We start from the raw sequence: 12,463 nt of genomic DNA on the forward strand, positions 1-12,463 counted from the left end.
TTATGAAAGTCTGTATAAAGCAGAGGATATGGAAATTAAGAAAAGGTAATGTCTGTAGAAGAATCAAGTATCCCAGGGTTAGCGGTACATGAGGCTCAATTACTAACAGGATAGGAGATGATGAGTTCAAAATGGTGATGTATAATGAATCCACAGGAAAGTTCCCAGGAATAGATGGTATTCCAATGAAGTTTGGAAGCTAGGAGGGAAAACCGATAATCTCGAATGTTTTAACAGTATTTTAAGAGGAGGAGAAACACCAACATCCTGGAAGAAAGCAGCGTTGGCTGTACTACCTAAAGACGGTAAAGATCCATCAGATCCAGCATCATACAGGTCCATTTCAGTCCTAAACGATGATTATAACATATTTGTCTGTAGTGGCTAAACAAATGGCAAAGGTGATGCCAAAATTGATAGATATAGATCAGTGTGGATTTGTGGAGGAGAGGCAAACATTTGACAACACTAACAGAACATTGATCATTCAGAGGGAAGCAAAATGTAAGAAAATACCTCTGTTGGTGGGTTTTGATGCAGAGAGAGCATTTGATAGAGTAAGTTGGGAGTTTTTGAAAAAGGCAGTGGAAGAACTTGCATTCCATCATAAAATTATAAGGTTAATTAGGATATATGAGGGATTGGTGGTGAAAATTAATGTGGGTGGGTTCTTCTCTGATAATTTGTTTGGGCAGAGGAACCAGGCAGGGTTGCCCTCTTTTCCCTTTATTTATGTTATATTTAGGACCATTGGCAAAGAAAATAAGGGACTTGGAAGTTGAAGGATATAATTGGTATGGTAGTCAAAAAAAGCTGGCTCTGTTTGCAGATATATTATACCTGATAAAACCAGAAAAGGGCATTTCATTGTTATGGGACATTTTGAAACTGTGTTTTCACTTAGCCTAGTACCTATCTATGAACCTATCTGCTCAAAGGCGTTTATAAGCCTAGCCAGAATGTGTTGGCTTTCACCGCCTCCTTAGATTAGTTCCCTGTGCCTCTGTCCAGCAGAGCCATTGAAGTGATCCCTGGGGTAAACTTTCTGTTTCCCATCCACTCGTCAAGGTTTCTCTTGAAGAGGGTTAGCGAGGAGCTCTGCCTAATGTAGATTAGAATCTTGTTCCAGAGCATGGGACATCTCTGGGACCGGAATCTATCCCTCCAGCATGTCCTATTTATTGTGGTGAGGCCTAGATCCCTGGAGCATGTGGCTTGAGGGGATATGGTTTTCTTTAGGTGGAGCATGTCCATCAGTTCTGGGTTGAACATGGCCTTGTATGTCAGGCAGAGATCACCTCTGAGTAGGCGGTATGCAACCGAGTACAGCTGGAGTTTCTTCAGTCGAGCTGCGTAGGGCATCTGCTTGAGGCCAGTGATCCTCTTGGTGAGGTACTTCTGTGGTCTTTCCAGTTGTTGCAGGTGTCTTTTAAGGTACATCCCAAATGGGGCATTGTACTCTATGGTGGGTCTGATGAGTGATGCGTAGAGGGGCCCAATGACCTCTTTCGATCTGGATGTAAACCCTTTTGTTATTAGGTGGGCCACATAGAAGGATTTTCTAACCACTTTGGCAATGTGATTATCAAAGGAGAGGTTACTATATACTTGGGTCCCCAGATCCCTTATTACATCTTCTGTATTTAGGGGGCTGCCACCTATGTGGTAGTTTGTGGGTACTTTGTTTTTTTTTCAAAGGGGATGACTATGCACTTTTTGGCATTTAGCTTGAGGCCATGGTTTTGGCACCAGGTATCTGTCTCAGTGAGACCCTTTTGGAGGATGTCTGTGTCAGCCAGAGAGTCAATTATAGCCCCTAGTTTGTAGTAGTCTGTGAACTTGACAGCCATAGTTCTCCTGTGCTTGCCTGTACCTAGGTTATAGGTTGGTACTGAGCTGTCTTCCCGAAGGCATATATTAGCCCAGCCACGTTGTGCGGTATTCACCGCCCCTTTAGTAGTTCCCTAGACCCTTGTACTAGCAGCTAGTACCCTTGGCCCCTATGTAGTAGTGCTGTTAGTGTGATCCCCGGTGTGAACTTTGTTACCCATCCACTCATCAAGGTTCCTCTTGAAGAGTGATAGTGAGGGCCTCTGTCTTATGCAGATCGGGACCCTGTTCCATAGTAAGGGAAGTCTCTGTGAAGGGAATCTATCCCTCCAGCATGTTCTATTCATTGTTGTGTTGAGGTTTATATCCCTAGAGCGTGTAGCTCAAGTAGATTTGGTTTTGCTAAGATGGAGCATGTTTAACAATTCTGGGTTGGACATGCCTCTGTACGTTAGACAGAGATTGCCTCTGAGAAAGCGGTATGCAACAGAGAACAGTCTTAGCTTTTTCAATCGTGCTGCATAGGGCAACTGTTTGAGGCCAGTAATTCTCTTGGTTAGGTACCTCTGTGGTCTCTCCAGCTGCTGGAGATGTCTAGCCAGGTACATTCCAATTGGTGCATTGTACTCAATAATGGGTCTGATGAGGGAAGAGTAGAGGGGCACCATTAAATCCTTGGATCTTGATGCGAACCCTTTCATGGTCAGATGGGTCACATAGAAGAATTTTCTAACCACTTTGGCAATATGGTTAACAAAAGAAAGCTGGCTATCTACTTGGGTCCCTAGATCCCTTATTTCTTCTTCAGATTTCAGAGGATTACCTCCTATGTTGTAGTTTGCAGGTACTCTGTTTTTTCCAAAGGGGATTACTACGCATTATTTTGCATTTAGCTTGAGACCATGGCTTTGACACCATGCATTAGTCTCATTTAGGCCCTTCTGGAGGATCTCCATGTCGGCCGGAGACTCTATTATAGCACCCAGTTTGCAGTCGTCCGCAAACTTAGTCAGCCACAGCCCTTCCGTGCTTGCCTGTACCTCTGAGAAGTATATGCCAAACAGGAAGGGCCCTAGGACTGAGCCCTGGGGAATGCCACTTGTAACTGGTTTAGAGTCAGACCTAGCTCCTGCAACTCTTTGTTTGTTCTGTCCGTGAGCCAGTTGGCAACCCATCACGTGACATCTTTTTGGGATACAAAATTTAATGCAACTGAAACAAAAGCAATAGCTGTATATTATGTACTCACACAGATTGGTTCAGCATTTTCCATATTTATGGGGACATGATAAATTGAAGAATGTAAGAGTGTGGATTAAAAAGGATTCCGGTGTGGCAGCTAAGAATATGTGGGAAGAGACCAAACAAATGATAATACAAAAACTGAGAAATTGGAAGCTCTCTTATGCATATGGTTAGCAGGATACAAGTAGTTAAATGTTTCTAGTCTCTTTCGTTTTATACACAGGTCAGGCATATTTTTATCAACCAGAGGAGAAATGGATGGCAATTAATAAAGAGCTGAAGGATTTTGTCTGGGAGGGGAAGACAGTAAGAGTCAATTTGTTTTATTTATTTATTGACATTTGATTACCAGGAAGTTCTAACTGTGTAGAAGCCCATTTTCAGCTGAGGCTTGGGGAGAAAAGCTCCAAATTATTGCAGAACATGTTTAAGAACAATTTATACAGTCTTCAAAAATAAAACAAAAATGTCTGCAATTTAAATAATCAACTAGACCTAATATAAAGTCATTCATTAAGATTTGATACAAGGTGTATGACCGTCATTTAATATTTAGAGAAATATCAAGTCAAATGGAATAAGATGATTCTTTCACCAGAACAAGGCAGTCTGGGGTTACTTAATTTGAAGGGGTATTTAAAGCTACACAGATAAGTCTCCTGTACATAGCATAAGCAGACGTCTATAGTTCAAAGTGGAAAGGGATGATGATTAAACAGGAGGGACGATCACAAAACAAGGAGATACTGAAATTTTGGATGCAGCTCCTTTAATTTATTTTGTGTGCATGTATTTAATTTTATTTATTTAACATTTATTAACCAGGAAAGTCCAACTTGGAACGAAGCAAATTTTTAGCAGAGGCCCAGGGAGAGATACTCCAGACACATGTCTTTGTAATGTTGGGAGGACACTGGAGCACCTGGAGCAAATTCACTCGAATGCAGGGAGGACATACAGACTCCGCACCAAAACCACTCCAACCAGGAATTGAACCGGAGAACCTCTTGCTGTGAGGTGACAACGCTACTGCTGCACCACTGCACCTTCCTCTTAAGGAGAATAAAAATCACACAGAACTGCAGGGGTCTGAATGGAGTGTTAAGTCAGGAAGCAAAGGAGAATAGTATTGCTGGAATTTGAATTCATCCTCAAGTCTTGGGGAGTACCTTTGAGAGGTGGACCCCGTTTTTCGCAAAGTTGCACCAAGACTACACTAATATATAGACTGTGTTGTAGGTTAAAAAAATGAGAGCCAGATTCACAAGACCCAGGATAAAAAAGTGCCTAATCCTGGTAGGCGCACTGGTGCCAGGACTGGAAAAAATGACTGTAGATTCCTCAAGACATGGAAGCATTCCTACAATGGGGCTAGGCCAGGCCCAGAGGAGGATGCCCCCCCCCCCCCATTGTAGAAGGAAGTAGCAGTCCGCAAAAATCACAAAAGCTGATAGGCCAAAAAAGAGCCATAAAGACGATAGAGTTGGACTATTGAGGATAAGAAAGAAATTATGTATTCTTACTGTTATGCAATTTACAGGCAGAAGATATACAAGAAGATTGAGAGAAATTAAAGGAAAGAGAAATACTTCCATAAGAAAACTGTCAGAAGCTTCAAATCAAAATGTGTGCTCATTAATGCAGCAGACTTATGAAAATCATTATGTAGACCAAGAAACCTTGATCTGCTTGGAAAAAAGCATCTGAGGAAGTGCAAAAATAGAGCAAAATCTAGAGACTTTTTAAAGGTATAAAAAAATATGGATGTGGGTATGAAGGAGAGCTCTGATATGATGTAATATTTATGCAAAGGAGAATGCCAAACCAACACAAAAAAAGGCGGCACCAAAGAGATTTGAGTAGATATTCAGGCAAAAGCATCCAGATATGGAAAATTTCACAATAAAAAATAACAAAAGAGGGAACATAGAACAGGAGATTAGTAAAGTAAAAGTTAAAAGAAGTTGAAGTTAAGGAATACTTGAAGTGAGGGATATAGTGTAGAAAGTTTTAACCCAGATTACATCACAACATTATGGAACTAGTCTGCAAAGTAAGGTAAACAGGAGGATCAGTAAATGTCTGAAGAAGAACTATAGACATGGGAAAGATAGAGATTTAATATGGTGTAATATTAATGCAAAGGAGAAAGCAAAACTAATTGATACAAAAGAGCAGCACTAAAGATAGTTGGAGAGAAATGCAGGCAAAGGCATACAGAAAATTTTACAATGCAAACAATAAGAAAACAGAAGAAAAGTGGAAAAGAGGTTTAGTAATGGAAAGTTAAAGAAATAAAACCCTGAGGTTATGGAGTATCTGCAAAGTGAAGGATTTAGTGTAAAAAAATCTAACACAGAAAACACCACAGCAGGATAGACCAATGGATCCCCAAATTAAGGAGAAACCAGTGGAGCGAGAAACCTCTAATCAGTTGCCATTTGAAGATACTTCAGAGTTCCCATATGAAAGAGCCATGGATGACATTGGATGAAAGAGAAGAGAATGTGGCACAGGAAGATACTTTGCAACTTTCTGTAGAATGCCCACAGGAAATGGAGAACAAAGAATGTGCCCTCAGTTTAGAATAAAATGAGCTAAGATAAGAGTTGGTTGATTTAATAGAGATGGACAGATATATATTAAAATCAGTGAAAGAAATAGACTACAAAAAGTGAATAAAACCCAAAAAGTTAGAAGTCTGATAAAACAAATGAGCACAGTAATTAGGACTGTGCATAGAGATTCATGAGATATAACAGAAGTAAACAGGATCTACTGCTGTGCAGCTAAATTAATAACAGATGGTCTTAACACTGAAACGCAGAGTAGTAAGGGAAAGGAAGGGGAGAAATGGAATGCCATCATGGAAGTGTAGATCAGTGTGTGTGATTTACCTTTAAGAAGCATCCCAGTCAGTGCGCACGTGCATATTAGTATTGAGCATGTGCTAGACTCTTGCTGCACGAGTGCCATCTTGAGTGAGCAGCCAGAGTGAGAGCATGTAGTCAAGTCAGCGAGTTCATTTAATTTAATGTTCCTGCCATCCATCCTGATGTTTGTATACAATAAACTACTTAAACGAACACCCAAGTCTCATATTTTTCTTAATGCAGATAAGACGAGCAACATGGTGTCATCCAGAGTTACAGCCATGAGACAACCAGTTAAAGTTGGAGGAATGTATAGGAGTGGATCATCCCTACTGCTCAAATGCCTCGCAAAGCAGATCAGAAACAAATTCCAGGTACTAAAACTCACTTAAATAATTTCTTTCACCACAGATGTAAAACGAAGCGCTCAGAATGCTCAAAACAATTTTCTTATTAAATGAAATGTCTCAACACTGCGACATTTTAATAAAGTATTCACAGTAATTATGGAAATGTTTGAAACGATATCCAAATCACACAAAATGTATAAAACAAGGTAGACAACCAAATTTTTGCTATGTACTACATTTTCGCATTAACTAAAGCTATTTAAAGTATCCGAAGTGTGCAAAGTGTGTGCAAGTGTGTGCAGTATTCCACTGCATTTCTTTATTTATTGGACGTTGCAGTGGTGCAGTGGTAGCATTGTCACCTCACAGCACGAGGTTCCCTGGTTTGATTCCCGGCTGGGGTGACTTCTGTGTGGAGTCTGCATGTCCTCCCTGCGTTTGTGGGTTTCCTCCCGGTACTCCGGTTTCCTCCCACGTTACAAAGACAGGCATCTGGAGCCTTTCTCCCCGGACCTACGCTGAAAATTGGCTTCTTTCAAGTCGGACTTTCCCAGTTAACAAATGTTAAATAAATAAAAATAAAATTTCACAAAGTACAGTCATTTTAAAGAATATTTCGATAAGTGCAGCGTCAGCAACCGACGCCGGACCAAGACTTTGGAACTCTGGCCGACTGAGGGACCGCCTGACTGCAGGATAACCCAAGTGTAATGACTGCAGCAGTGTATACACTCGAACATCTACATTTATGGTAGGTACAAAACTGTACTTTATCAGACCAGCACGGAAAGTTCCAGTAGCTATGCAGAACAGAGTTAAAGCTGAGCTAGTCAGAATGGTGCATCTAGAAGTAATTTGTCCATGGTAGTAGCTCATAAGAAAAGCTCAGATGAAATCAGAGTATGTATTGATCTAGGAGATCTGAACAAAGCATTAAAAAGTTCTCATCCTCCAATGTCCACAGTCGAAGAGGTTGCTGCCCTCATGCCAAACATCATTGTTTTTTTTTCTTTCTTAGATGCAGAGAGTTCATTTTGTCACATTTTGCTTGACCGAAAAATCTCCATTGTTAAGCACAGTCGGTCACCATTTGGAAGATACAGGTTTCTAAGAATGCCATTTGGAGTAAATTCTGCCAGTAAAGTCTTTCAGCATGCAGTGGAGCAAATTTTTTATGGCTATCCCTTTGCTATTATAGTAGATGATATTCTAGTAGGAGGTAATGGTGAAGCTAAGCATGACAGAAACCTCAACGTTTTGGAAAGAACATGTGAAGTGAATCTTAAGCTGAATCCTCAGGGCTGCCAGAAGGTACTTGTATTGCTTACTTGTGTACCTGTTCAGGTTTATGACCAGATCGTTTAAGCAAACAGCAATCCTCAAGATGCCAGCTTCAGACAATGTTCAAGCCCTACAATGTTTTCTTGGCATGGTCACCTATCTAGGCAAGTTCATTCAGGATTTAAGCCAACTTTCAGCACTGCTAAGAGACCTGAGATGCAAAGATGTAATTTGGCCATGGTCAGAACAGCACCAAAGAGTATTTGATGTCCTGAAACAGAAAATTGCTAGACCACCAACTCTCAGCTACTATGATGTTCACAAACCAGTTGCTCTTTCCTGTGATACTTCTAAGTTTGGTCTGGTTGTAGTGATTCTTAAAGACTGTAGACCAGTAGTCTGTGCATTGAGAACTCTTACCCAGACTGAGATGAAGTATGCCCAGATTGAGAGAGAGCTTTTGGCAGCTGTGTTTGTATGTTCAGAGTTTCATGATGATATTTATGGTCGACATGTCCAGATCTAAACTGGACCCCCCCCCCCCCAACCACTAGTCACTATTTTGAGAAAGCCTATACATACAACTCCAGCCAGGTTGCAACGTATGATGCTCAAATTGCAAAAAGTACAATTTCAGTTTTATTTACACAAGTTTGAAGTACTTTATCTTGCTCATACCTTATCCAGATCACCCAGAAAAATCACAGAACAGCTCAACACAGAACAACTTGATTTTGAGGTCATGGAAGTAAGAAACTACTTCACACATCTTGATGAGTGCAGAACTCGCACAGCTTCAGATCCAGTTCTCCAGAAGTTAAACTTCATCAGTTGAGGATGCTCTTCAAAGCAATCTTGTTTTCAGTAGAAGTGCAACCGTATTTTCCATACAGAGATGAGATTTTGTAAGACAATGGTGTCCTCGTGAAAGGTCTTCAAGTGATTGTTCCAGAGTCTATGCAACGAGTACATTGATATCTTGCATCATGGCCACCCGGGAACTGATCCTTTCAAATGAAGGATGAGAGGTCTAGCATTTGGCCTTCTATGTCGAGAGATATCGAGAAAGTACTTTCATCTTGTTCAGTATGTAGTAGTTCAAAGCCGCATCAACAGAGAGAACCACTTCATTTAAGCCAGATTCCTGAACTACCTTGGGTGACAGTAGCCACAGATATCTTTGAGTGGAATTGGAATGGTCAACATTATTTGGTGTTAGCAGACTCTTATTCAGATTGGTTCAAGATTGACCTACTTCCGAACCGGACTTCCAGTACTGTCATTATAAAGTTGAAGTGACCTTTTTCTGTCCATGGTAGTCCATACAGTTATTTCTGACAGTGGTGCACAGTTTACTAGTCAGCAGTTCAAGAAGTTTGCAGAAGCGTGGGACTTTGTTCATATTATGAGTAGTCCTGAATACCCTCTGTCAAACTGCTTGGCTGAACATGCAGTGCAAAGTGCAAAACAGCTGTTAGAGAAATCCAGACTTGACAGTACCAATTTGTTTTTCAAAACTTGTTAAATCTCAAACATTCCTCGTGATTATCTTGGTTCACCTGCCCAGAGACCTATGTCGAGACCAACCAGAACCACATTACCAAGCAGCAGTAATTTATTGGTTCCATGTGCCAGGAACAGCAAAGCCATGAAAGCCCAACTGTTGAAAAAGCTTTTGTCCCAGAAGTCTTACTGTGATAAAACCAGCAAACTGCTCAGCTCATTGAAAAAAGGGGAGATGGTGAGGAAGCAGATGCCAAAAGATTTTGATCGCATCGGATTTGGGAAAAGTTGCATCAAGAGTAGAGATTGTAAATTGTGGAATCACAAGGAATGGATTTCAGATGAAATCAGAAGCATTTACCAGTGTCAGAACCAGTGTTACAGCATCTTGCCTGTAACAAAGACTCTAGTTCTCAGAGTGACTTGTCCAATGTTCCGTTTCCAGAGGACATTCCATCAGCAATCCCCATTCCTGAGAAAATCCTCGAGACTCCTCAAGCAGAACATTCCCCGGTGACTGTCCCTGTTGCTAAACCAAGTCCTAACCAATATGTTAAGAGATCAGGTTGCATCTCAAAACCTAGTTCCAGATAAACGGCAAGCTGGACATTACTGCTGTTTTTCTTCATTAGTGTTTGTATAATTGCATGCCTATTCAAATGTCACTTTTAATATGAGACTGCTCAATAAAGAGGATGTAGATTAGAGTATGTGATATATCTTTAAGAATTGTTCCAGTCAGTGGACACCTGCATATGAATACTGAGCACATGCAAGCAAGACTGCCATTTTGAGTGAGCAGCCAGAGTGAGAGCATGCAGGTATGTAGTCTGTCAGTTCATTTTAAGTTTAATGATGTAGCTTTCTTACGGGCTACCAAGAGGACATTAATGAGGCTGCTACTTGGACCTCGATGCATCATTTGCCAAGCATTATAACACTGCTATATATAGACTCGGTAGGGTTTGCCACTGCTGTTCTTGGGTTTTGGGATCTACCCTAATTATTTATAATTTCTCCTCCTCTGTTTATGGTATTCTTATTCTATTCTAGCTACTGTAGATGCTGCCTTGAAGGACATGAAAGTACAGTTTTTGCTTGACACCTACCATGTATGTGATGTCGGGATATAGATCTGCAGGTCAGATAACATACCCTCTCTCCCTCTGTGGTATATTCCTAGGTGTTTTGCACCCTAATAGCTAGCTTGGGGGGGGGGATCTCTTATAGTGTATATTATATTATATATGTACATGCTTATTTTTGTGTTTGCCTTCTACTTTTTGGAAACATTGGCATTTACCCAAAAATTTGCTATCCTGTTATCTCTACATTTATGGTAGGTACAAAACGACATCTACATTTAGGTAGGTACAAAACTGTACTTTCTTCGTGTTTCACTGTTGCAGTCATCACATTTGGGTTATCTGCCTGCAGGTAGCCCTCAGCCGGCCTGAATACCAATCCGTCGGATGCTGTTGCTTCTTCCTTGACGTCAGGGGTATAAAACATGCAGCCTATGCCATTAGATCAGTCTTCCTTGCTGTGCGGTGCCCGAAGCAGAAGCGGTTTGCAAGTGCCAGTCGGCCGACTCCTGAAATTTTCGTTTGAGTTTCAGACCGAAGTCATCAAAAAAAGCTAAGTACCCCGTTGGGGATCCTTTTTCTTGCTCTGATGTCAGTAAAAGTTAATGGTCTTACCTGTGGAAAGCAAATACCTCATAGAGATTTTCTTTCTTACTGCATCCCCTGCTTAGGCCCAGACCACGATGTCCCTCGTTGTCGGTTTTGTGCCTTATTCAATGCCCAAACTATTCGTCGTCGGGCTATTTTTGCAGTTCATTATTTTCTTAACTCATTCTGTGTACTCCGAAATGGCTTCATCAAGCCATCAGACTACCGATCTTCCGAAAAAACGTAAGGATAAAGACAGAGACAGACCGCATAGGTCCAAAACTGCCGGCAATGCTTCTGTTAAGCTAGTCGCCAGTCCGCCGGTACTCAGTGAGGCGCTTTCACAGACCCTGATACCCACTACTTCTTATTTGCAGGCCTCTACTGAGACCCATTCAGAGTCCGGTATGCCGTGAGATGCTTCGACTATGGAACCTGCAGATGTCTCTACCTTGGATGGGTCCGGAGCTGTTGTGCAGGCACTGGCTTCTGAGGCTGTATTCAGGCCTACAGACATTCATATTAAACCGGCGCCATTTTCATCCAGGCCTAAAACTCACACCATGCCTAGAAAACTGACGACCAGGCCCATATGCCTAAAAAAACAAATGCTTAGAATAGTTTAAGACCTCATTACCTTGATTAGGGGAAGCCAGCCTTCCCCCTCCGAGACCTAGAACTGAGTTTCTTTCTGATTCTTCTGATCAGGAATCTGATTTTTCTGCTCCTTCTGATTACCAGGATTTGCTCTTATCTATTTATGAGGATTTTGGTGTAGAGGATTCCATTCCCTCTGCTTCCCCTCCAGAAGATTTTTCTTTCGGTGAAACCTTGCATACACTTGGGGAGCATTTCTGCTGGGAAAGCCAGGATTGCTCTGACTCCAAAAAGAGGCTTAGGGAATTCTTACTCCTACCTCAACACAGACTTTTAGCTATCCCTCCTGTTCTGGACATTGTAGATGATGCTTTCTTGGAATCTAGCCTTTCCCCAGACACTTTACCTCTAGCTCCCAGAAAACCTGACTGGTATTACAGAGTACCTGACTCTCTCAAGTTCCTCTTTAAGAATCCTTCGGCTCCAGAGACCATTTCCCAAGGACCAAAAGGCATTAAGGCTACCACTGCCAAAAATCCTACCCCTTCTGATAGAGATGCTAGAGCCTTAGATGGGGTAAGAAGGTATACACTTCTGCTACTTTGGCCATTAGGGCTTTAAATTGCCAGTTTCATATGTTCAAGTGTCAGCAGCATGCTATGGGGCTACTTAAACAGAAAATGATGTTGATTCCTGACTGTACTGAGCACAAAGAATTACAGGATTTAATGCATTCTGCAGAACAAGTTGGTAAGCATACTTTGCAATGTGGTTTTGACGCTTTAGAAGCATCTTGCAGGGCTGCTGTCACTGGGTCTGTCCTTAGAAGGCATGCTTGGCTTAAGGAACAAAACTTGCTAGATCATGTAAAAGCTAAATTACTGGATGCTCCCTTAAACCGAGACTGCCTTTTTGGCAACAAAGTGGAAGAAGTCCTCAAAAGGATGAAGGAAAAAGCTAAATCTATCCAAACTGTTAAAGATTTCTTACAAGTACAGCCTCCCAGATTCATTAGGCATTGGCCTTCAAAGAACTGGTCCTTTCCAGTCCAAACCCAGGAACAGCAGACCACCTAGGCTACATTCTTGGGCTTTGCACTTCCAAAACGGGG

At 41.5% G+C, this 12,463-nt stretch overlaps 1 protein-coding gene across 1 annotated transcript in view; it reads left to right on the forward strand.

The window, feature by feature from the left end:
• The window catches only part of DCAF8 (DDB1 and CUL4 associated factor 8), a 1,751,511-nt gene that overhangs the window by 138,187 nt on the left and 1,600,861 nt on the right, over positions 1–12,463 (forward strand). The window lies entirely within an intron of this gene.

Source organism: Protopterus annectens, chromosome 17.part0 (assembly GCF_019279795.1).
Source record: "Protopterus annectens isolate FY-2018-M chromosome 17.part0, PAN1.0, whole genome shotgun sequence".
Lineage (NCBI taxonomy): Eukaryota > Metazoa > Chordata > Ceratodontiformes > Protopteridae > Protopterus > Protopterus annectens.